Source organism: Marmota flaviventris, chromosome 1 (genome assembly GCF_047511675.1).
Source record: "Marmota flaviventris isolate mMarFla1 chromosome 1, mMarFla1.hap1, whole genome shotgun sequence".
Lineage (NCBI taxonomy): Eukaryota > Metazoa > Chordata > Mammalia > Rodentia > Sciuridae > Marmota > Marmota flaviventris.
In genome coordinates, this window is record NC_092498.1 from 213,351,592 (window position 1) to 213,378,207 (window position 26,616).

A 26,616-nucleotide genomic window follows, 5' to 3' on the forward strand; every position below is an offset into this window, starting at 1 on the left:
TCATTAATATACTCTATAAATATTTTTATGGTATACAATAAGGATGTAGTTGAGAATGAGTGATCATTTATTATGACAATATAGGTGATCAGAAATAAAATTGAGCATGCATCAACTGTTGTAATTCAAACAACTATCCTTTACCCACACAGTATTTGAAAATTCTCACTTGTTTGATATGAACAGAGGCACAAGAATTTTGAAATGAATATTGTATTAATAAACTGACAAATAGTGTCTATCCCTCAGGTAATGCCATGTACCTGTTAAAACATTTGAAGTTGATGTATGTCTTACATCACCACATGTTGATGTAAACTAGTATATTTCAGGGGCAATAGATTTTGTGTTGTAGACTACTTAGATGAGCTTTAGGTACTTCTTAAGTAGGTTTTTAAGAAACAAATTTTAATTAATGCATAATAATTGTACACATTAATGAGATTCAGAATGATATTTCCTTACAGGCATACAGTGTGCACTAATCAACTAATCAATTCTAATCAGCCTGACCCCAACCCTCTCAATTTTCTCAATGTCTAGTAATCACTATTATAATTCCAGGTTGACTTTTTTTAAGCTTCCACATAAGATGGAGTACATGTGGTATTTTGTCTTTCTCTGTCTGGCTTCTTTCACATAGAATAATGTCCTCCTTTCCATCCACTCTGCTTCAAATGACTGGAATTTATTCTTTTTTTATGGTAGAATAATATTCCACTGTGGATATATGTATCATGTTTTTTAATCTATTCATATGTTAATGGACACCTAGGGTAATTCTATATCTTAGCTATTGAGAGTTGTGCTGCAATAAACATGGGCATGAGGGTATATATTTGGTATGATGATTTCTTCCTTTATGGGTTTATTTTCTTTCCTTTGAATAAAGAAGTGAAACAGCTAGATCAACTAAATCATATGGTAGATTATTTTTACTGTACCCATTAATACATAAATCAATAGTGACATGGAAACACTGACAGGAAAATCTACCTATCAATTCCATGACAGTGGTTGCCTTTGGGGGACAGGTGTGTAGAAGAATGTAATCATTCAGAGATGCCCAGAATTCAAATTTCCCACACTGTTATCAAATCAATATAAAATATTAGGTATGAAACAAATGTTGCTAAATTTTTGAACTTTAACAAAGAGGTGTGTATTATTCACAGAAATAAGTAATATTTTCCTTTTTTTTTTTGTCTTGAAACTTGTATTGGACTTGGGGAAAGAGAAGGGTGAATTAATATTAATATTAGGGGCTGGGGATGTGGCTCAAGCGGTAGGGCACTCAACTGGCATGCATGGGGCCCTGGCTTCGATCCTCAGCACCACATAAAATTAAATAAAGACGTTTTGTCCACCGAAAGCAAACAAAATATTTAAAATTTTAAATATTCTTTTTTTTAGGCATACATTCTTTTCTCTTTTATTAGTACATTTAATTATGTAGAATAAATGGCTTCATTGTGGCATATACACATATTCTTTTTTGGGTTTATTTATGCAAATAACATACTTTGATCATACCCACCTCCTCATTAACCTCCCTTACACTCCTCCCTCTCCCTTTTCTCTAATGATCACTCTGCTACTTTCATACGTCCCCCACCCTTTGTTCCACATAGGAGGGAATACATGTACCCCTTGCCTTTCTGAGTCTGGCTTATTTCACTTAAAATTATGATCTACATTTTTATCCATTTTCCTGTGAATAACATGATTTTATTCTTTTTTTATGGCTGAATAATACTTTATTCTGTATATATGCCACATTTTCTTAATCCAGTCATCTGACGATAGGCCCTTAGTCTCATCCCATAAATTGGATATTATGAGTTGTGCCATGATATATATGGGTATGCAGGTGTCTTTATAGTATGCTGACTTTAATTTCTTTGGTTATATGCCCCAAATCTTATAGATGGATTACATGGTATTTCTATTTTAGTTTTTTGAGGAAATTCCATACTGATTTCCATAGTAGCTGAACTAATTTACATTCTCAAAACTGTGTATAGGGGTTACTTTTATCCTCATGTACTAGTCAACATTTTTTTTGTATTTTTGGTGATAACTATTCTGACAGGGATGAGATGAAATCTTAGTGTAGTTGTGATTTATATTTCCCTCAGGCTAAAGGTGTTGAACATTTATTTTCATGGAATTTTTGGCTATACATACTTTTTCCATTGAGAAGTATGTGTACATTTCATTTGCCAATTTATTTATTGGGTTGTTTCTGTTTTTGATATTAAGTTTTTTGAGTTCTTTATATAATATGTATGTTAATCCCTTTTGGAAGAGTAGCCCATAAAATGTTTCTCCCATTCTATAGGCTATCTCTTCACTCTATTTGGTTCATTTGCTATGTAGGAACTTTTTAGTTTGAAACAGTCCCATTTGTTGATTGTTCTTATTATTTTCTAAATTATCAGGAAGTCATTGCTTATGCTAATGTCTTGATATTTACCCTGAGTTTCTTTTTTCTAACATTTACATTTTGGGTCCATAGTTAGGTCTTTTATTAATTCTGAGTTAACTTTTTATATAGTGTGAGAGATAGGGATTCAAGTTTCATTCTTCTACATATGTATATCCAGTTTTCCCAGCATCTTGTTGAAGAGTCTGTCTTTTCTTCAAGGTATGTTTTTGGTGCCATTGTCAAGGATCAAATGACTATATTGTTAGGGGTTTGTCTCTGGGTCCACTATTCTACCATTGATTTATGTTTCTGTTTTTATGTCAGTACCATGCAATTTTTGTTGCTATGTGTATTTTGAAATCGAATATTGTGATGCTTTTAGCATTGCTCTTTTTGCTCAGGATTACCCTGGCTATTTGGGATCTTTCTGTATTTCCATATGAATTTTAGGATTTTTTTTTCTGATAAAATGTCATTTGTATTTTTATGGAGATTGTATTGAATCTGTAGATCATTTTTGGTTAATATGGCAATTTTAACAATATTAATTCTGCCTATCCATGAACATGGGAGGATTAACCATCATCTAGTGTCTTCTTTAATCTCTTTATTCAGTGTTATGTAATTTTCACTGTACAGGTCTTTTCACTTCTTCAGTTCAATTTATTCTTAGGTATTTTATTTTATATTTTTTTGAAGTCATTGGAAATAGAATCATTTTGCTGATTTCTTTCTCAGCAGATTTGTTATTGGTGTATAGAAAAACTATAAATTTTTGAATGTTGGTTTTGTATCCTGTTATTTTGCTGAATTTGTTTATAAGCTCTAAAAGTCTTCTAGTGTAGTCTTTAGGATATCCTAAATATAAGATCATATCATCTACAAGAGGTATAGTTTGATTTTTCCCTTTCCTACTTGTATCCATTTTATTTCTCTATCTTGCCTATTTTCTCTGGCTAAAGTTCAAGTACTATATTGAATAGTGTTTCAGTTAGCTTTTCACTACTGTGACCAAGATCTCACAAGAACATTTTTAGAGGAGGAAAAGTTTATTTGGCACTCATGGGTTCAGAGGTCTTAGTCCATACATGGCCAACTCCATTGCTTTGGGCTTGAGGTGAGGTAGAACATCATGGTGGAAGGGTGTGGCAGAATAAGGCAGTTCTGGGCATGGCCCCAGGAAACAGAGAGAATTCTGCTCACCAGGGACAAAATATGTACCCCAGAGGTACACCCCAGTGACCTACCTCCTTCAGCCACACCCTTCCTGTCTACAGTTACTATCCAATTAATCCATATTAGTGGTTAGGTTAAGGCTCTCATCACCCAATAATTTGGCCTCTAAACTTTCTTGTATTTTCTCACACATGATCTTTTGGGGGGGACACCTCATGTCTTAACCATATCAAATAGGAAGTAGTAAGAGTGGACATCCTTATCTCATTCCTAATTTTGGAAGATATGTTTTCAGTTTTTTTCCCATTTAGTATGCTGTTGGCTATAGGTTTTACACATGTATGTTTTATAATGATATGACAAACTACTTCTATATAATTTCTTCAGAACTTTTACCAAAGGGGATATTGAATTTTGTCAATAGATTTCCCCATATATATTGAGATAACTAATTTTTATCCTTGATTATATTTATGTGGTGTATTACATTTATTGATTTGCATATGTTGAACCACTTTTGTATTTCTGGAATGAAACCAACTTGATCATGATTTATGTCTTTTTAATGTATTATAAAATTTGTAAATGCCAAGACATAGTCTAAGGCAGTTGTTATGGCTTGGGATAACAAATACATTTTCCTTAAGATCATTTTGTTAGGTTTGTTGGTCAGAGCAGGAAAAAGCTAACTAAAACAGAAATTGGTACCAGAAGTGGGTCATTACTGTGACTAACCTAATGGTATGGTTCAGAAGTTTTTGAAGCTTTTTGGAATTTGTAGGAGGAATTATGGAAAGTTTAGCAATATAACCTGGAAAAACTTTTGAATGTTGTAAGTGGACCTTAATGGGGAATTCTGGTGGGAGCTCAGAATACCAGAATGCTGGTATAACTGTGAAATAGTAGGGACAGGTTCCAAAGGTTTCAGAGGAAAAAATGATTCTACTGGAAATTGGACTAGAGGCCATTCATGTTGTGTTCTGCATTGCCTGTGTCCTGAGACTTGAGTGGCTGATTTTCAAAATGATGGACATCTTAATGTGGCAGAAGAAATTTCTAGGCAGCATAATATTTAGGCAGTGGAATGGGTATTTCTGGCAGATTATAGCCAAATTTATTGTGGTATTCAGGACCAGAAAGCAGAAAGATTTGAAAAGTTTGGACTTGAAATGTGGGAGTAAAACTGGGGCTAAAGAAATTGCAGTTGTTAAGGACATAACTGCCAGTAAAGGAATGCTAAAGACTTTGCCAAGAGACAATCAGAAAGATGTCTTGTGGGCACCACAGGAATTGGCATTATCACACTCATGTCCTGCTCTAGGGAGTAAAAGTAAATATTCCTTTGAGAAGAGACCAGTGAGGCACCCTGTTTGCACAGGGAAGTTTACAGAGTTGTTTCCCCATGCTCAGGTGCTCAGGTGCTCAAGCACTCAGAGGCTGGTGCAGCTTTGGACCCTAGAGGCTTGGCTACTATTAAAGATGACAGCAGATCTTGGCATCAATGACGTGGTGCTGGTCCTGTAGAAATGTGGGATCCTGGAATTAGGGGAATTTTCAAAGGAAAAGAATTTCAAAGGAAGGCCTTGGAATCAGGCAAAGTATAGCATAATTAGAGTCCTTGTGGGCTGCCTTTGAGAGGGCATTGTGTGGAGATGTGAGGAGAAGCCAAAGTGGCAGTGGAGACCCCCAAGATTAAAAAATGCCATTATCGTGGCATATCTGCAGAGGAAAGCTACAGGATTTCAGGATTTAAGTAGAGACAGGAGAACAGAGAGAACATGTGGGCTGCAACCAGCAAAAACACAGGGGCAGATGTACACACTCCTTCAGAGAGAACTCCAGATGCTGGACATAGAACTACAGGGCTTGTTTGCCCAGTCGGAGTTTAGTCTTGTTTTGGTCCCATCCCTTCTTTCTTTCTTTTTTTTTTAATTTTTTAGTGTTGGTTGTTCAAAACATTATAAATTTCTTGATAAATCATATTTCACACTTTGATTCAAGTTGGTTATGAACTCCCATTTTTACCCCATATACAGATTGCAGAATTACATCAGTTACACATCCATTGATTTACATATTGCCATACTAGTGTCTGTTGTGTTCTGTTGCCTTTCCTATCCTCTACTATTCCCCGTCCCCTCCCCTCCCCTCCCCTCCCCTCTTCTCTCTCTACCCCCTCTACTGTCATTCATTTCTCCCCCTTGTATTATTTTTCTCTTTCCCCTCACTTCCTCTTGTATGTACTTTTATATAACCCTGAGGGTCTCCTTCCATTTCCATGCAATTTCCCTTCTCTCTCCCTTTCCCTGCAACCTCTCATCCGTGTTTAATGTTAATCTTCTTCTCATGCTCTTTGTCCCTACTCTGTTCTTAGTTACTCTCCTTATATCAAAGAAGACATTTGGCATTTGATTTTTAGGGATTGGCTAGCTTCACTTAGCATAATGTGCTCTAATGCCATCCATTTCCCTGCAAATTCTATGATTTTTGTCATTTTTTAATGCAGAGTAATACTCCATTGTGTATAAATGCCACATTTTTTTTTTTATCCATTCGTCTATTGAAGGGCATCTAGGTTGGTTCCACAGTCTTGCTATTGTGAATTGTGCTGCTATGAACATCGATGTAGCAGTGTCCCTGTAGCATGCTCTTTTTAGGTCTTTAGGGAATAGACCGAGAAGGGGAATAGCTGGGTCAAATGGTGGCTCCATTCCCAGTTTTCCAAGAAATCTCCATACTGCTTTCCAAATTGGCTGCACCAATTTGCAGTCCCACCAGCAATGTACAAGTGTACACTTTTCCCCACATCCTCGCCAGCACTTGTTGTTGTTTGACTTCATAATGGCTTCCAATCTTACTGGAGTGAGATGGTATCTTAGGGTGGTTTTGATTTGCATTTCTCTGACTGCTAGAGATGGTGAGCATTTTTTCATGTACTTGTTGATTGACTGTATGTCCTCCTCTGAGAAGTGTCTGTTCAGGTCCTTGGCCCATTTGTTGATTGGGTTGTTTGTTCTCTTATTGTCTATTTTTTTGAGTTCTTTGTATACTCTGGATACTAGGGCTCTATCTGAAGTGTGAGGAGTAAAGATTTGTTCCCAGGGTGTAGGCTCCCTATTTACCTCTCTTGTTGTTTCTTTTGCTGAGAAAAAACTTTTTAGTTTGAGTAAGTCCCATTTGTTGATTCTAGTTATTAACTTTTGTGCTATGGGTGTCCTATTGAGGAATTTGGAGCCCGACCCCACCGAATGTAGATCGTAGCCAACTTTTTCTTCTATCAGATGGTGTGTCTCTGATTTGATATCAAGCTCCTTGATCCATTTTGAATTCACTTTTGTGCATGGTGAGAGAAAGGGATTCAGTTTCATTTTGTTGCATATGGATTTCCAGTTTTCCCAGCACCATTTGTTGAAGATGCTATCCTTCCTCCATTGCATGCTTTTAGCCCCTTTATCAAATATAAGATAGTTGTAGTTTTGTGGATTGGTTTCTGTGTCCTCTATTCTGTACCATTGGTCCACCCACCTGTTTTGGTACCAGTACCATGCTGTTTTTGTTACTATTGCTCTGTAGTATAGTTTGAAGTCTGGTATCGCTATACTGCCTGATTCACCCTTCCTGCTTAGCATTGTTTTTGCTATTCTGGGTCTTTAATTTTTCCATATGAATTTCATGATTGCTTTCTCTATTTCTACAAGAAATGCCTTTGGGAGTTTGATTGGCATTGCGTTAAACCTATAGAGAACTTTTGGTAATATCCCCATTTTTATGATGTTAGTTCTGCCTATCCATGAACGGGGTATATTTTTCCATCTTCTAAGATCTTCTTCTATTTCTCTCTTTAGGTTCTGTAGTTTTCATTGTATAAGTCTTTCACCTCTTTTGTTAGGTTGATTCCCAAGTATTTTATTTTTTTTTGAAGATATTGTGAATGGAGTGGTTGTCCTCATTTCCATTTCAGAGGATTTGTTGCTGATATACAGGAATGCCTTTGATTTATGCGTGTTGATTTTATATCCTGCCACTTTGCTGAATTCATTTATTAGCTCTAATAATTTCTTTGTAGACCCTTTTGGGTCTTCTAGGTATAGAATCATGTCACCTGAAAATAGTGATAATTTAAGTTCTTCTTTTCCTAGTTTTATGCCTTTAATTTCTTTCGTCTAATTGCTCTGGCCAGTGTTTCGAGAACTATGTTGAACAGAAGTGGAGAGAGAGGGCATCCCTGACTTGTTCCAGATTTTAGAGGGAATGCCTTCAGTTTTTCTCCATTCAGAATGATGCTAGCCTGAGGCTTAGCATAGATTGCTTTTACAATATTGAGGTATGTTCCTGTTATCCCTAGTTTTTCTAGAGTTTTGAACATAAAGGGATGCTGTACTTTGTCAAATGCTTTTTATGCATCTATCGAGATGATCATATGGTTCTTATTTTTAAGTCTATTGATGTGGTGAATAACATTTATTGATTTCCGTATATTGAACCAGCCTTGCATCCCAGGGATGAATCCTACTTGATCATGGTGCACAATTTTTTTGTTATGTTTTTGTATCTGATTCGCCAGAATTTTATTGAGGATTTTTGCATCTAGGTTCATTAGAGATATTGGTCTGTAGTTTTCTTTCTTTGAAGTGTCTTTGTCTGGTTTCGGGATCAGTGTGATGTTGGCCTCATAGAATGAATTTGGAAGTTTTCCCTCTTTTTCTATTTCCTGAAGTAGCTTGAAAAGTATTGGTATTGTTATGTCTTGTTGGTGTATGGTTCCCTTAAGCAGTATGTAGTGTCCCTCTTTATCCCTTTTGATTAACTTTGGCTTGAAATCTATTTTATTTGATATGAGTATGGACACTCCTGCTTGTTTCCGAAGTCCATATGAGTGATATGATATTTCCCAACCTTTCACCTTCAGCCTATGTATGTCTTTTCCTATCAAATGCGTCTCCTGTAGGCAGCATATTGTTGGGTCTTGTTTTGTGATCCATTCTACTAGCCTGTGTATCTTAATTGGTGAGTTTAAGCCATTAACATTTAGGGTTATTATTGAGATATGGGTTGTTATTCCAGCCATATTTGTTTATTTATATTACTAAACATGGTTTGTTTTCCTCTTTGATTATTCCCCCCCCTTTACTGTCCTACCTCCCACTGTTGGTTTTCATTGTTATTTTCCATTTCCTCTTCCTGTAATGTTTTGCCGAGGATGTTTTGAAGAGATGGTTTTCTAGCTGCAAATTCTTTTAACTTTTGTTTATCATGGAAGGTTTTAATTTCATCTTCCATCCTGAAGCTGAATTTCGCTGGATACACAATTCTTGGTTGGAACCCATTTTCTTTCAGTGTTTGAAATATGTTATTCCAGGATCTTCTAGCTTTCAGAGTCTGTGTTGAAAGATCAGCTGTTATCCTGATTGGCTTACCCCTAAATGTAATCCTTCCTTTCTCTTGTAGCTTTTAAAATTCTCTCCTTATTCTGTATGTTGCGCATCTTCATTATACTGTGTCTATTTGTGGATTTCATATGATTTTGCACATTTGGCGACCTGTAGGCTTCTAGGACTTGGGATTCTGTCTCATTCTTCAAGTCTGGGAAGTTTTGTCGTATTATTTCATTGAATAGATTGCTCATTCCTTTGGTTTGGAGTTCTGTACCTTCCTGTATCCCAATGACTCTTAAGTTTGGTCTCTTAATGTTATCCCATATTTCTTGGATGTTCTGCTCATGGTTTCTTAACAGTCTTGCTGAGCTGTCTATGTTCTTTTCAAGTTGAAATACTTTGTCTTCATTGTCTGATGTTCTATCTTCTAAGTGTTCTACTCTGCTGGTAGTATTCTCCATTGAGTTTTTAAGTTGGTTTATTGCTTCCTGCTTTCTAGGATTTCTGTTTGTTTGTTTTTTATAACCTCTATCTCCCTGTATAGTTGATCCTTTGCTTCCTGGATTTGTTTGTGTAATTCATTGTCGAAGTGATCTTTCATTGTCTGATTTTGCTGTCTAATGTCTTCCTTGATACTCCAGATCATCTGAAGCATGTATATCCTGAATTCTTTATCTGACATTCCATCTGCTGCAGCTGTTACCTCTTCTAAAGTTGAGTTGACCTGCATTGCTTGTGGTCCTTTCTTTCCTTGTCTTTTCATACTGCTTGCGTTTCTTTCTGCTTGGTGAAACTGTCTTTTTGAAATGTTTTTTTCTCCTATATATTTATATTGCTCTTGTATAGTTGAAAAGTATCCCTTGCAGGGTCGGGCGGCAGTCTGCCTACCTTGCAGGCGCGGACGGCGGCTCTGCTCTCTCCTTACTCCAATAGGGGTGTCCTGACTACCATGCCCGAAAGTCACTGGGCCTGTTCCGGGTGCGGGCGGCGGCTCTGTTCTGCCCCTACTCCAATTGGGGTGACGAGTGTACCACGCCGGCAGGTCACCGGGCCTGATCTGCCGGTTGGTTGCAGGTGTGCCTACCCTGCAGGCACAGGCAGCGGCTCTGCTCTTCCCCTACTCCAAAAGGGGTGACGTGTCTGTCGCACCGGCAGGCCACTCTGCCTGTCCCGCTGGTCGGTCGCAGGTCTTCCCACCTTTCAGGCACGGGTGGCGGCTCTTCTCTGCCCCTACTCCAATTGGGGTGATGTGTGAACCACGCTGGCAGGCTCCTGGGCCTGATCCGCCGGTCTGTCGCAGGTCTGCCTACCTTGCAGGCGCGGGCAGTGGTGCTGCCCTGCCCCTCCTACCATGCCTGCGGACCTCTGGGCCTGATCTGCAGGTTGGTTGCAGGTCTGCTCACCCTGCAGGTACGGGTGGCGGTTCCGCTCCACTCCCACTCCAATTGGTGTCACGTGACCACCACACCGGCTGGGCCTGATCTGGGTGCGGGCGAAGGCTCTGCTCTGCCCCTACTCCAGTTGGGGTGACGAGTGTACCACGCTGGCAGGCCACTGGGCCTGACCCGCCAGTCTGTCGCAGGTGTGCTTACCTTGCAGGCGCGGGCGGCAGCTCTGCCCTGCCCCTCCTACCACGCCCGTGTACCACTGGGTCGGGGGTCTGCCCACCTTGCGGGCGCGGGTGGCGGCTCCGCTCCGCCCCCTCTACAATTGGGGTCACGCGATCACCACGCCGGCGAGCCGCTGGGCCTGCTCCAGGCGCGGGCAGCAGCCCAGCTCCTCCCCTCTGGCTCGACGACAAATCGAGAGAGACTCGGGTGTCTGTGCCTCACCCTCCCTACCAGGAGACCAACTGTATCTGTCGCCGCTGGTATTGATGAAGTTCTCTCCTCCGCCACTTTCTGATGACATCAGATCTCTGCCATGTTGGTATCCTATGCGAATGGCAGCATTTCATTCCCTTTGCCGGGTAACCAAAGCAACGGGTGAGTCCTGACCGGCCCTCAGCAGGACCCAGACCGAGAAGCAGTTTCCGCGGGCTCCTTAGCCCTGGGCCAGAGCAGTTCCAGGAGCCGGAACTCAGCCTCTCCGTGCTCGGTGTATGCTCTGGTAAGAGCAGGCTCCAAGAAGCAGTTTCCGCGGGCTCCTTAGCCCTGGGCCAGGGCAGTTCCGGGAGCCGGAACTCAGCCGCTCCGTGCTCGGTGTATGCTCTGATAAGAGCAGGCTCCAAGAAGTACTCAGGCACTGAGCCTGAGTAATCTGTCTGAAAGCCGCAGGTGAATGGCAGCCTGTTCTATGGCTGAATGAGCTGTGGTCAATCGAAAACAGGGATGGTGACGTCAGCTCTCCAAGATGGTGGCCGCTGGTCTCCTCTGTGGTCTGACTGGTGTGGAGAACCGAAATGGACCACTTCCTTCCCCCGTCTCGAACCCAGAATTCAGCACTGAGTACGGTGCTTGCACGGCTGGCAGAAACTGCAGCGCTGTATCCCTGCGCCACTATCTCCTCCTCGTTTCCCAGCACGTGCTGCAGACTCTAGCCGTGGGGCGATTTGCTGAATAATCAGTGTTACCCTCCATGCGACAAATCTCTCGCGTTTGAGTCCCTGTAGCCGATCCTTGTGCGATGGAAATCCTTCTTCCAAGTTCTGGAGCACCCCACTATTGCTGGAAATTCCTAACAAGATAGCCTTTAGCCGTCCTGACTTGTCATACTCCCACACAGTGACGCGGCACACGGGGGCAATGCACTCCCCTCGCTGCCATCTTCCCTGGGTCTCCTCCATCCCTTCTTTCTATGCCCATATTTCTCCATTGTGGAATGCAAGTTCTTACTCTGTACCTTTATATATTGGATACTTGTAACTTGCTTTTGAGTTTTGCAGGAGTTCATGATGAGAGTTTATCATGAGTCTCAGGGGAGACTTTGGACTTGGACTTATGGGCAGTCCTGGAACTGTTGAGACAATGGGGACTCTTGAATGTGGACTAAATGTATTTTGCACCATGAGATAAGCATGAGCTTTTGGGGTCCAGGGGCAGAATATTATGGTTTGAATGTTAGATATCCCCCAAAATCTCTTGTGTGGCACAATGGTAGAAGACTTAGAAGTGAAATGATTGGGTTATAAGAGCCTTGGTCTCAAACCAAAGAGTGCATTAATCCTCTGATAGGGATTAACAGATGGTAACTGAAAGCAGGTGGGGTGTGGCTAGACCTAAGGTGGGTCACTGGGGGTGTACCTTTGGCGTTTATATTTTGTTGTGGTGAAGAGAGTTCTCTCTCTCTGCTTCCTGGGGCTATTTATTTATTTATGGTATCAGGGATTGAATCTAGGGTGCTTAACCACTTAGCTTCATCCCCAGTCCTTTTTATTTTTTTGAGACAGGATCTCACTAAGTTGTTTAGGGCCTTGCTAAGTTGCTCAGGCTAACTTTGAACTTGTGATCCTCCTGCCTCAGCCTCCTGAGTCACTGGGATTAGAGGAATGTGCCGTTGTACCCAGCTAGTGCCATGTTTTGAGCTACTTTCCCCCACCATGATGTTCTGCCTCATTTCAGGTTATGAGGAATGGAGTTGGCCATCTATGGACTAAAATCTCTGAAATTGTGAGCCCTGAATAAACTTTTTCCCCTTAAAACTGTTCTTGTAGGTTTGTTGGTCACAGCAGTGAGTAACCTGAATGAACAGCAGTGGTCCTCAAAACCAGTGTAAAGAAGGATCACCAAAAATGCCATATGCAGATATTCTGATTACATAGGTTTGGTTTGAGACCAAGGCACCTGAATACTTTAAAATATCCATAGGCAAGTGTATTGATCAGTCGGACTTAGAGTACTAATTTATGCATATATATATATATATATGGAGAGTCATATGCAGAAACTAGAGAAAATATAGGGAAAAATGTGTGGTTTGCATATTATAAATTTTTAGTGTTAGCATTTCATTTTAGAACTAATTGGTAGGTGAAAAGTACACTACTACTACACTTGTGTTCTATGATGTCATCACTTATGTGCATTTATATAGTACAGTGAATTAATTTCTCATCATGTTTCATAGTTGATAATGGTAATCATTGTTGGGAGTGGGAGGAATATGGAGTTATTAATTGATACGATGTTTCAGTTTGATAAGATAAAAAGTTCCTAGAGGTGAATGTTGGTGATGGATGTACCACAATGTGGGTTTAATGAATGTTGTTGATTTCTGAACTTAACAATGGTGAGAATTGTAATGTATCTTTGGAATGTAAATTTTATCTAACACAAATAGAATTTTTTTTTTAAAGTCAATGATTTTTTTTTTCTTTTTAAATTTGTTTTTAGTTGTAGTTGGACACAATATCTTTATTTCACTTATTTATTTTTATGTGGTTCTGAGGACCAAACCCAGGGTCTAACATGTGTGATGTGAGCAATCTACCACTGAGCCACAATCCCAACCCAAAAGTCAATGAATTTTTTAAAAAAAGAAGTGACAGGACTAGGGCTATAGCTCAGAGGCAGAGCGCTTGCCTAGCATTTGCGAGACACTGGGTTCAATCCTTAGCACCGCATAAAAATAAACAAATAAAATAAAGACATGCTGTTCATATTCAACAAAAAAAAAAAATTAAAAAGAATTGAAAATAATGAATAGTACACATGATCTTCCTCCTTTGTCAGTATTCATTTCTCTCTTCTTTTTCTTCCTGTATTAATAGTAGGAAGTCCTTGGAGTTTGTGATAACCTGGACCAATTTGGCTAATTATGAGCTCTGTGCATTGAGCCTCAAAGGTCATATAGTAGTAAATAATCAGCTATGCCTTTAGCCCTTCAGTTTGATATTTCTGGTACAGTTGGCTCCATTTGTGGCTCCTCCTCCCACAATTAACTGCATCGGGAGCCTCCTGTCTGAGACTGCACTGATGCCAGACCTGTAGAGAGAGAAGTACTCAGTGGGCAACAGGCAGGGTAGGGGCATTAAATCTGCAGTCTTTTGCCATGTCCCAGCAGAGAAGCATCATCACCAAGTAAGTACTGAGGGAGATGAAGGATGGAGTAAGCATTGTTTCCTATTATTTTGACGATAAAGCAGTTTGGGTAACATAAGGGAGAATGCCTATGTGAAAAATTTTAGCTATGAGGACTGTGACATGTACATATGGGATTGTAGTAGGTGTCCTAGAAATCTCCTCCTAAATTTTACTTCCCTTACACAATGAATCTATTTCCCACAGACATGTCATCTACTATGGCCGAAAATTAGTCCCTTTATTTCTTAACCACCCCCAAAAGATTATGATGGACATAATGAGGATGACAGTAACCACATCACAAACCATTATTGAGATACTCCAGAGGGCCAGGTCTTGAGCTATGTGTTCTATGTAAATTGTTTGAATTCATCTGTGTAGTCTTCCCCAAGCTGTAAGTGCCACATTCTTTTATTTTACAGAAACTAAAGGAGCTCAACATTTTTATGTAACTTGTGATGGGTGTTTGGGTTGAATGCACTGAAACTGTTAGAATTGAGCTGTGTGACTAGAAACACAGAGCACCTGGGCAAAGACACTTGGCAGGTTGTCCTCTGGACCTCTTAACACCTTTTCAATTCCCTGTCACTCCAGGAAGAAACTCCTTGCTCTTGGAACTCTTCTTTCCGCATCACGAGGACAAGCATGACAGTTTTGGTAATCAGATGACAGGATATGCAAAGTTTCAGCTATGAGGATTGTGAAGTTTACATTCCTGTTTATGGTGCAAATAGCAGAAATCTTATTAAAAATTTTAGTTTCCAACCACACAGGTCCTGCATCTCAAAGAAATATTACTCACAATAGTAAAAAATTGATGCTTCTAAATTGTTTGTTAAGCACTTCAAAATGATTATAAAGGTGATGTAAGGATGTTGAGGAGAATCAAAGTAACCATCACATCATAGGCTGATGTAGAGGGCTTCCTAAGTGTCAGGTCCTGAGCAACATGCTTGGAGTCACTTGTTTAATTTCATGGGCACAGTCTTATTCTAGTTACATATGCTCACATTATTATTACCTTACAGAAAATTAAAGAATACATTATATTTTTGTAACTTGTACTAATTTTTTAGGTAGAAAAGAAAGAGGCCATGGTTGGATTGGGCCATTTGAGTTGAGCCATGTTTGATACAGCACTTCATACTAGGAAGATCCTGGCAGATTGTCCCCTTGATGACCCAACAGTTATTTCATGTTCTTTCAATCCTTTCAATCATGTTTAGTGTTGCCATTCTTTTGGGGAGTTTTCTGGTAGATCAAAGGACAGGGTAGCATCCATTATTAGAAAGGAAATCATAGATCACAGGCAAAGTTTACAAAAATATAGGCACACCATAATTTAGCACAGAACTCTCTCTTTCTCCCCCATGCAGGACTTTTATATAACAGACCACATCCCCCTCCGTGTATGTCATTATCAAACTCAATCTAAAGGAGACACACAGTCATGTCTTGATTCATTCCTATGCTGAAAACTGGAAAGAATTAAAAAGCATACTTGCAGTTAAGACCACTGGCCCTCTGCTATGTAGTTTCTTTTGGCTGGGAAAATAAAGATATTTAATGGATTGGACCCAAAACCTGACAATTTAAATTTGAATCCTCTCTGTGTCTTAGTTGGCACAACTACATCCAGTATGGAATGGACAGAAAATGGGTGCTCCCTATGGAATTAATTTATGAAGTGTGTATAAAAAAGGGCAAAAGAAAATTTGGAATTATTATTTATTTATTTAGAAGTCTCTCATCAAAGAGATCATAGATTTATTCAATGACAAGATTAAATGACCTTACAGAGAGACTTAAAAACACATGTTAATGTGAACTAGTATATTTCAAATGCAATAGGTATTGTGTTTAGATTACTTAGATGAGCACTAGGTACCTTTTTTGGTAAATTTTAAAAATAAATCAATTTATGAAAATATAAATCAATATTGACATGAAAACACTGACAAGAAATTATACCCACCCAACTCATGACTGTAGCTGTGTTTGGGGACAAGTGTACAGAGAATGAAATCCTGCAGAGATACCAAGAACTTAAATTTCTTAGGTAATTATAAACAACTATATCAAATATTAGTCCTGATGTGAATATTATCAAATGTTTGTACTTTTATGTAGACAGTCTGTATTATTCATAAGAATTGTTGATATTCTTTGGGAATGTTCTAAGTGCCAGAAAATATTCTAAGGCATTGGTTCTCAATGCTTGTTAAGAAGAAACTGCTCCAAATTTCAAATGCAATTCTGATTAAATTGATTTTAGTGTGAGGCTAGGGTATCTGGATATTCTAAAATATCAACAGGTAAATAAATTAATGAGACTGAAAACCACAAGTTATGCTATTTAAATGATTTTAAAATACATAAATGGAGTATAATTTCCCATTAGTCTGGTTGCCCATGATGTAGAGTTACACGGGTCATGTAATCATATATGCACCTAGGGTAATAATGTCTGATTGATTCTCCCATCCTTCTTACCAACAAGCCCCCTTCCCTCCCTTCATTCCCTAATTTTGTCTAGTCCAAAATTAGCATTCACATGTCAGAGTATTTAAATGTTTTTTAACTACTTTCTTACAACACCATATAAGGTAGTTATATATTATACCCACTTTAGAGATGTGGAAATTGCCTGTGTGAGTTTTCATTATATCTGTTTTTTTTCTCTTTTGCATTTCCCCCAATTCAAGCATAGCAAGACCTGACAAAGTAATGAAGCAGATTATCTTCATGTAACTAAAGTAAGAGGATTTCAATACATGTATCAGTGAAGACTGATAATGCTCCTCAACTTCTAACATTGTTCTAGTCAATGCCTCTAAAATGGCTGTGGAGAGAAGAGCCTGCAATAAAGAAAGAGGCTAAGAAGATTAAAATTTCCACAATTGAGTACTTTTGTGTATAGACCTCAAGTGTGAATACTTAACTAGAATTTAAATATATACAGGGTGCTGGGTGCCCATTTATGTTTTTGCTTTTTTCCTACCCTTTTTCCTATCTAAAGGTGTTCTAGCACTATGGAAACACACAATCTAACACACATTTCAGAATTTTATCTCATGGAACTCTCAGATGATACAGAATTGCAGCCCCTCCTCTTTGGATTTTCCTGTCCATGTACCTGGTCACAGTGCTTGGGATCCTGCTCATCATCCTGGCCGTCAGCTCTGACTCCCACCTCCACACACCCCCATTTACTTCGTCCTCTCCAGCCTGTCATTGGCTGACATATTCTTCATCTCCACCACAGTCCCAAAGATGATTATGGACATTCAGATTCACAGTAGAGTCATTTCCTACGTGGGCTGCCTGACACAAATGTCTCTTTTTGCCATTTTTGCATGTATGGATGATATGTTTCTGACTGTGATGGCCTTTGATCATTTTGTGGCCATCTGTCACCCCTGCATTACTCAGTCATTATGAACCCTCAATTCTGTAGCTTATTTTTTTTGACATCTTTTTTTTGTTTAGCCTTTTGGACTCCCAGATGCATAATTTGACTATCTTACAATTTACCAACTTCAAGGATGTAGAAGTTTCTAACTTCTTCTGTGACCCTTCTGAACTCCTTAATCTATTATGTTCTGATACCTTCTCTAAAAACATTGTCAAATATTTTGTTGGCACCATGTTTGGTTTTTTTCCCATTTCAGGTATTTTTTCTCTTATTATAAAATTATTTCCTCCATTCTGAAAATCCCTTCCTCAGGTGGGAAATTTAAAGCTTTCTCTACCTGTGGTTCTCACCTGTCACTTGTTTGCTTATTTTATGGAAAAAGCTTTGGAGTCTACCTTGGATCAACTGTATCACATTCTCCCAGGAAGGGTGCAGTGGCCTCAGTGATGTATACTGTGGTCACCCCCATGCTGAATCCCTTCATCTACAGCCTGAGGAACAGGGACATTAAATGTGCCCTGAAGAGAGTTTATAGCAGAACAGTCTAATGTCAGAAACTGTTGCATCTGGTTGGGACCTATTCAAGCATAGCAAGACCTGACAAAATAATGAAGCAGGTTATCTTCATGTAACTAAAGTAAGAGGATTTCAATCCATGATAAATTATATTTATCAGTAGGCCTATGTTTAAAATACAGCAAAGCTAAACATCTAGTCTGCACCAATTTAGGAAGAATGTCTGAGGTCAGAAGAAAAGATAAAACAAAAAGTGGGTGCAAAATATTTCAGCACAGATCTCCCTCTTTCTCCTGTTCTAGGATATCCTTGAGGCTGTCCACATCTCCTTCATTCTTGTAATTGTCCCACTTGATTTGATCAGTTCTTGATTTTATTGCTAATTAGGAAACTGAAAAAAAAGTTTTAAAATGTACCTGAGATGTACCTTCCATTAAGATCTATGAACCTCTGTTTAAAATATTCTGGTGGGGCTGAAGATTTGGCTCAAGTGGTAGCACGCTCGCCTGGCATGCATGCGGCCCAGGTTCGATCCTCAGCACCACATACAAACAAAGATGTTGTGTCCGCTGAATACTAAAAAATAAAAATATATACATTTTTAAAAAATTCTCTCTCTCTCTCTCTCTCTCTCTCTCTCTCTCTCTCTCTCTTTAAAAAATATTCTGGTATCTGGGAAGCAATGAAAAAGATTAGAACTCTGAGATCAACAACTTACTTTTTTTTTTCTTTAAGCAGGGTTTGAAACTAGGTGCGTTGATTCTATTGCTTGGTGCTTTAGATATTAAATTTCAATTCAGCAACTTACTTTTGACTGCTGTTGGCTCAATTTATTATTTCATGGACATAGAGCAGGTTGTTAGTGTCCCTGAGATTCAGCTTTATCATCTGAGTTGAATTCCAGTTGACACAACTGCATTGAGTATGGTTTAAAAATATAATGGGTGATGTGTAATAAATATGTGATCAAAGTATAAAATAGAGACAAATGTAAGTGAGATAGCTATTATTAATAATAAGTGTTATCATATCATTTAACTAAAATGTCTTGCAACCTGAAGTTATTGCATTCCAATTTCTATAATGTTGCTCTTTAATTTGGTCCTCAAATAAGTATCTGCTGTGTATTTGCAGAGAAATGATTAATTCTCTTGAATTTCTGATTTCCCAGAGACTATACCATTTGTGGCAGCATGGACAATAAAAATTAAAATGTGTGTTGAACATCAAATAGTCCATTGCATTTTACACAAATCCTGACCATAATTGGCATGGATGCAACCAATGTGGCACATTCCTGAGTGTACTTTCCTCCTATTCAGTAATGTGCCATAGAATAAGGGGCAAGATTGAACATGACTATGCCTGTGTCATGGACACAAATCTCCTGTTCTTTCACTTAACAACATCTACAGTGTTCAATTATTCCAGCCGTGCCAGAGATTTTTCATAAGCAATAAAAAAATCAAATTGTTGCTTGGGATGAGACACATTGTAGACGTTCAATATCATTCTAAGTTTCCAGTGTGCCTTGACAATTATATTTATCAGTAGACTTACTATTTCCTTAGTGATTAAATTCTACATTTAAAAAAAAATAATGTCAAAATATTTATTTGGCTCTAAACATTGCTTATGTGCCACATATTGTGTGGTGATGAGGAAGACACTAAAGAACAGCTGACCAGAGAGGTGGATGACACAGTGCAGACTTCAGAACTCAATATTGGACAGTTGGAGACAAGAGAGACTTGGAGTTTGATTATCAGAGTCGGAAACAAGGACATAATTCCTTGATCCTAAACCTTGACTAATGGTGGGGTCAGAGGGGAGGAGTAACACAGACAGGAAGAGAGGGAGGAAAAGCACATGGCTTACCTTCTTTACAGCAACTGGAAAGAAAAGCAGACCAAGTTAAAATCAGACAAGAACAACAAACACAGTGCAGGAGATCAAGCAGTTTAACCCACATGGTGGACTGAAGCTGCACCAGGCATGGCAGCCACAAGTAGCCAGGTTCCCTAGGAGAAATTAAATTAATACAGCTTCTCCCCACCTTCAGATAGCAACAGATGAGACCAAAGGGCATATCTCTGAATGGTTTGTCTCAGTCATCCATATAGAGGGATCTTGTGGGGGATGAGTGTTAGCTGAAAGTTACTGAACCCCACTCCCTCTCTCTGTAGATAAGAGGGTTGGGATGGAGCTGATTCTCAGGGAGTGCCAGCCCTAACCCAGATGCTCCACACAGCCTCCACAGGAGCTCAGGTAAAGATGGGCCAAATGACATGCTATCCCCATTATGGTGACAGCTAAAACCCCATTGAGAGGCACCATTTATAATGGAGGCCATGGATAGTTCACAAAAAGTCTCAACCTATAGGCAACTGCCAGGTGTTCCAACTGCATCACCCTGAGTCAGTGCCAGTGGAGGGAGCAGGTGTCAATGATTAACAACCATGGGTAGTAAGAGCTCAGATGCAGGCTGGCTACCCACTGTCTATCCCAGTCATAGGGACAGTACTTCAGTCATCTATATCAGCCTCATTGGAGGATTCTGTACTGCAGACAGCCTTCACCCACAGGCCCCACAGGTGCAGGTGGCCACCAAGTGCTTTGATATGACTGCTCCAAAAAGTCCCAGCAGAGGGCAGCAGGTACCAGTGATTCACTGCCATGGGCACCAGGAACTCAGATGCAGGTGGGCCAACTAACTCTATACCTGAGTCAAAGAGATGGTACCCTAGGGATCCACATCAGCCAAGGGGAAGTCTTCTGCACCACAGACCAAGCACAGACAGCCCCAGATAACAGGTCTCACACTTTCAGACAGCCACCTGCCTCTTTGATTCTTTAAAGAAACCTCTTTGGAGGTGAGTAGGTGCACAGTGTCCCATAGCAATCAGTGTGACAGCCTTGAGCACTGCACTGGATCCAGTAGAAACAGCCAGCAGACAGAGCACAGCCTCCTTCAAGCATGCAGGCTCATGCTTGCTTTCTTGAAGGGCTAATGAACAAGAACTGGCTGGTAATAAATATATAGCAACCAGGGAAGTAGCTCTTGTGCCCCAGCACCTCTAGCAGGAATCAAAGCTGAAGAGTGGTGGACATTTTCCAAAGGTCCCAAATCCTGATGAAATCCAAAAGAGGAAAACTCAAAAAGAAATTTCTCCACTTTGGCTTGGATTAATATAATTAGCTCTAAAGTCAAATTTGACCTTGCATATGTTATTCTACATTCTGAATTGATAAATGTACTAGTATTTGACACTGTGTCCTTAACCCATTTGATTGTATTTCTTCTAATGTTTTATCTGTATTTAAAATATTAACTGTATTTAAAATATTAACTGAAATCACTCTATGTTCATTTTCTTGGAGTAGTTTATTTACACTTGTTCTTCTTAGTGTCTCTTTTCCCTCCTAAATTACTTGCTGCTGCCTCAAATCCATTCTCCATCCATCATTTTATCTTTTTACCTTGGTGTGTATTTTTCTTCCCTTTCTTTTTTTTAATTTTTTTTATTGGTTGTTCAAAACATTACAAAGCTCATGACATATCATCTTCCATACATTTGATTCAAGTGGGTTATGAACTCCCATTTTTTACCCCAAATACAAGTTGCAGAATCACATCGGTTACTCATCCACATTTTTACATAATACCATATTAATGACTGTTGTATTCTGCTACCTTTCCTATCCCCTACTATTCCCCCTCCCCTCCCCTCTCATCTTCCCTCTCTACCCCATCTGCTGTTGTTTAATTCTCTCCCTTGTTTTTTTTTTTTTTCACCTTTCCCCTCACAAACTCTTGTATGCAATTTTGTGTAACAATGAGGGTCTCCTTCCATTTCCATAGTTTCCCTTCTCTCTCCCTTTCTCTCCCCCCACTCGTCTCTGTTTAATGTTAATCTTTTCCTCATGCTCTTCTTCCCTGTTCTGATCTTAGTTGCTCTCTTTATATCAAAGAAGACATTTGGCATTTGTTTTTTAAGGATTGGCTAGCTTCACTTAGCATAATGTGCTCTAATGCCATCCATTTCCCTGCAAAATCCATGATTTTGTCATTTTTTAGTGCTGCGTAATACTCCATTGTGTATAGATGCCACAGTTTTTTAATCCATTCATCTATTGAAGGGCATCTAGGTTGATTGCAAAGTGTAGCTATTGTGAATTGTGCTGCTATGATCATTGATGTGGCAGTATCCCTATAGTATGCTCTTTTAAGGTCCTCAGGGAATAGACCGAGAAGGGCAATAGCTGGGTCAAATGGTGGTTCCATTCCCAGCTTTCCTAGGAATCTCCATACTGCTTTCCATATTGACTGCACCAATTTGCAGTTCCACCAGCAATGTACAAGTGTACCCTTTTCCCCACATCCTCGCCAGCACTTATTGTTGCTTGACTTCATAATGGCTGCCAATCTTACTGGAGTGAGATGGTATCTTAGGGTGGTTTTGATTTGCATTTCTCTGACTGCTAGAGATGGTGAGCATTTTTTCATGTACTTGTTGATTGATTGTATGTCCTCCTCTGAGAAGTGTCTGTTCAGGTCCTTGGCCCATTTGTTGATAGGGTTGTTTGTTATCTTATTGTTTAATTTTTTGAGTTCTTTGTATATTCTGGATATTAGGGCTCTATCTGAAGTGTGAGGAGTAAAAATTTGTTCCCAGCATGTAGGTTCCCTATTTACCTCTCTTATTGTTTCTGTTGCTGAGAAAAAACTTTTTAGTTTAAGTAAGTCCCATTTGTTTATTCTTGTATTTAACTCTTGGGCTATGGGCGTCTTATTAAGGAATTTGGAGCCCGACCCCACAATGTGTAGATCGGAGCCAACTTTTTCTTCTATCAGGTGCAGTGTCTCTGATTTGATATCTGGCTCCTTGATCCATTTTGAATTAACTTTTGTGCATGGTGAGAGAAAGGGGTTCAGCTTCATTTTGTTGCATATGGATTTCCAGTTTTCCCAGCACCATTTGTTGAAGATGCTATCCTTTCTCCATTGCATGCTTTTAGCGCCTTTATCAAATATAAGAAAGTTGTAATTTTGTGGATTGGTCTCTGTGTCCTCTATTCTGTACCATTGGTCCACCTGCCTGTTTTGGTACCAGTACCATGCTGTTTTTGTTACTATTGCTCTGTAGTACAGTTTGAAATCTGGTATCGCTATACCTCCCGATTCACACTTCCTGCTTAGAATTGCTTTTGCTATTCTGGGTCTTTTGTTTTTCCATATGAATTTCATGATAGCTTTATCTATTTCTACCAGAAATGCCATTGGGATTTTGATTGGCATTGCATTGAACCTGTAGAGAACTTTGGGTAATATCGCCATTTTGATGATGTTGGTTCTGCCTATCCATGAACAGGGTACATTTTTCCATCTTCTAAGATCTTCTTCTATCTCTCTCTTTAGGGTTCTGTAGTTTTCATTGTATAAATCTTTCACCTCTTTTGTTAGGTTGATTCCCAAGTATTTTATTTTTTTTTGAGGATATTGTGAATGGGGTGGTTTTCCTCATTTCCATTTCAGAAGTTTTGTTGCTGATATACAGGAATGCCTTTGATTTATGCGTGTTGATTTTATATCCTGCCACTTTGCTCAATTCATTTATTAGTTCTAGTAGTTTCTTTGTAGACCCTTTTGGGTCTTCTAGGTATAGGATCATATCGTCCGCAAATAGTGATATTTTAAGTTCTTCTTTTCCTATTTTTATGCCTTTAATTTCTTTTGTCTGTCTAATTGCTCTGGCTAGTATTTCAAGGACTAAATTAAATAGAAGTGGTGAGAGAGGGCATCGCTGTCTTGTTCCAGATTTTAGCAGGAATGCCTTCAGTTTTTCTCCATTTAGAATGATGCTAGCCTGAGGCTTAGCATATATAGCTTTTACAATGTTGAGGTAAGTTCCTGTTATCCCCAGTTTTTCTAGTGTTTTGAACATGAAAGGATGCTGTACTTTGTCGAATGCTTTTTCTGCATCTATCGAGATGTTCATATGGTTCTTATCTTTAAGTCTATTGATGTGGTGAATAATATTTATTGATTTCCGTATATTGAACCAACCTTGCATCCCAGGGATGAATCCTACTTTATCATGGTGCACAATTTTTTTGATATGCTTTTGTATTCGATTCGCCAGGATTTTATTGAGAATTTTTGCATCTATGTTCATTAGAGATATTGGTCTGTAGTTTTCTTTCTTTGAAGTGTCTTTGTCTGGTTTCGGGATCAGGGTGATGTTGGCCTCATAGAATGAATTTGGAAGAGCTCCTTCTTTTTCTATTTCTTGAAATAGCTTGAAAAGTATTGGTATTAAGTCTTCTTTGAAGGTTTTGAAAAACTCCACTGTATACCCATCTGGTCCAGGGCTTTTCTTGGTTGGTAGTCTTTTGATGGCTTCTTCTATTTCTTCCTTTGTTATTGGTCTGTTTAAATTGTGTGTGTCTTCCTGACTCAATCTGGGCAGCTCATATGACTTAAGAAATTTATCGATGTCTTCACTGTCTTCTATTTTATTAGAATATAGGGTTTCAAAATACTTTCTAATTATCTTCTGTATTTCTGTAGTGTCTGTTGTGATATTGCCTTTTTCATCCCGTATGTTAGTGATTTGAGTTTTCTCTCTTCTTCTCTTCATTAGCATGGCTAAGGGTCTGTCGATCTTATTTATTTTTTCAAAGAACCAACTTTTAGTTTTATCAATTTTTTCAATGTTTTTTTTTTGTTTCAATTTCGTTGATTTCCACTCTGATTTTAATTATTTCTTGTCTTCTGCTATATTTGCTGTTGTTTTGCTCTTCCTTTTCTAGGGTTTTGAGATGTAGTGTGAGTTCATTTATTTGTTGGTTTTTTTCTTTTTTTGAGGAATGAACTCCAGGAAATGAATTTCCCTCTTAAAACTGCTTTCATTGTGTCCCATAGATTCCGGTATGTTGTGTCTGAATTGTCGTTTATCTCTAAGAATTTTTTGATTTTCTCCTTTATTTCTTTTGTAACCCATTGATCATTCAGTAACATATTGTTTATTTTCCATGTGATGCAGGATTTTTCCTTCCTTCTTTTTTCATTGATTTCCAGTTTCATTCCATTATGATCAGATATGGGGCATGGTATTATCTCCACTCCTTTATATTTACTAAGAGTTGCCCTATGGCATAATATATGATCTATCTTTGAGTAAGATCCATGTGCTGCTGAGAAGAACGTGTATCCACTTGATGATGGTTGATATATTCTATATATGTCGGTTAAGTCTAGGTTATTGATTGTGTCTTTGAGTTCTATAGTTTCTTTATTCAGCTTTTGTCTGGAGGATCTGTCTAATGGCGAGAGCGGTGTGTTGAAGTCACCCATAATTATTGTGTTGTGGTCAATTTGACTCTTGAACTTGAGGAGAGTTTGTTTTATGAACATTGCTGCACCATTATTTGGTGCATATAAATTGATAATTGTTATGTCTTGTTGGTGGATGGTTCCTTTTAACAGGATATAGTGTCCTTCTTTATCCCTTTTGATTAACTTAGGTTTGAAGTTGATTTTATTCAATATGAGTATGGCCACTCCTGCTTGCTTCCGAGGGCCATGTGAGTGGTATGAATTTTCCCAACCTTTCACCTTCAGCCTGTGTATGTCTTTTCCTATCATATGAGTCTCCTAAAGGCAGCATATTGTTGGATATGTTTTTTTGATCCAGTGAAACAGAGCTGGAAATTAACGTGAACAACATGAAAAAACAAGGGAAAAAAGGAGTACAGATAATGCAGGACAACTTAAATCTACAGGAGGACCTAGAAACATCAGAAACACAGACAGGGAAAGAAATCAAGGCATACCTAACTCAGATGGAACGGAAGTTTAGAGAAGACATGAGACAGCAAGTCCAAGAATTGAAAGTATATTTTGAAAATGAACTAAAGAAACAAATTCAAACTGCAAAGAACGAGCTTTACCAGGAGATAGAGATCTTAAAAAAAAACCAAACAGTGATTTTAGAAATGCAAGAAACCGTAAACCAGATTAAAAACGCTAACGAGAATATTACAAATAGACTAGATCAAGTAGAATAAGAACATCAGATAATGAAGACAAAGTTTATCAACTTGAAAAGAATATAGTCAACACTGAAAAGATGCTTAAATCTTACGAGCAATCTATCCAACAGATATGGGATCTCATCAAAAAACCAAATTTGAGAGTCTTTGGGATAGAAGAAGGCACAGAGGTTCAAACCAAAGGAATGGACAACCTATTGAATGAAATAATCCTAGAAAACTTCCCAGAGATGAAAGATGGAATGGATTGCCAAATCCTGGAAGCCTACAGGACCCCAAACATTCAAAACTATAATAGGCCAACTCCAAGACATATAATTATGAAGATAACCAACATACAGAACAAGGAGAGAATATTAAAAGCTATGAGGGAAAGGAGGCAGATTACATTCAGAGGTAAACCAATTAGGTTAATGGCTGATTTCTCATCACAGACTTTGAAAGCGAGAAGATCCTGGAACAATGTATTTCAAACGCTGAAAAATAATGGAATCCAACCAAGAATACTGTATCCAGCAAAATTAAGCTTCAGATTTGACAATGAAATTAAAATCTTTCATGATAAACAAAAGCTAAAAAAATTCACAGCCAGAACACCAGCACTGCAAAGCATTTTGGGCAAAATTCTAC

At 38.8% G+C, this 26,616-nt stretch overlaps 1 pseudogene; it reads left to right on the top strand.

The window, feature by feature from the left end:
- The first annotated feature begins 17,032 nt into the window (after positions 1 to 17,032).
- LOC139705215 (olfactory receptor 7E178-like) lies at positions 17,033 to 17,963 on the top strand (annotated as a pseudogene).
- Positions 17,964 to 26,616: the final 8,653 nt, after the last annotated feature.